We start from the raw sequence: 760 nt of genomic DNA on the forward strand, positions 1-760 counted from the left end.
TCCACCACTGTGAACTTCAACACTTGGCGGCTGAGCTGGGGGCTCAGGAGTACGCCCACCCTGGCCTGTCGCATCTCACCATGGGAACGCCAGAATGGTAGAGAGTCCGACCCCTCTGGAGGGACTAAGTTTCAGTGCCCAGGCTGTGTGTGTAGGTGAGCTATGTCCAGCCGGTATCTCTCTCAACCTCTCACACAAGCTCCGGTCCTTCCCTCCCAGAGAGGTGACATTCCATGTCCCAAAACCCAAGCTTTTTAACTGGGTTTCTGGAGACCTGGCCACCAGGCGCTCGCCTATGAGTTTTTTAGACTGGCGACATAACACGATTTTTGGTTGAAATTCTCATAAACAGTTTCTGAACCACTCTTAGTCTGGCTCGTCAAACAGGACCTGTCTGCCATGGGAGACCCTAATGGGGCAAAAGCCCCAGACAGCATAGCTCCTGAGATCACTCGAGCGCTAAAGCCCCTCTTCCACGTCAAGGCGGTGGTTCACAGAGGGGTATATTTTTTTAATGTATTTTTTATTATTTGTTTGTTATCATTTAGTATATTTTTGTATATTTTTTTATAATTATTTTAAAATTATTGTATTATAATTATTATTAAGTGTTGTTGTTTTTATTAGTAGTATTGTTGGTGTTATTATTTTTGTTTTCCTTCCTGTTGGTGTTTTCATCCACTCTCTTAAATAGGTTTTAGGTTTCTTTTTATCGACTCTCCTAAAAATCCTACTTTTGAGCTAAGATTTTTTCTTTTTT

The sequence above is a fragment of the Oryzias melastigma genome, linkage group LG3, assembly GCF_002922805.2.
Source record: "Oryzias melastigma strain HK-1 linkage group LG3, ASM292280v2, whole genome shotgun sequence".
Classification (NCBI taxonomy): domain Eukaryota; kingdom Metazoa; phylum Chordata; class Actinopteri; order Beloniformes; family Adrianichthyidae; genus Oryzias; species Oryzias melastigma.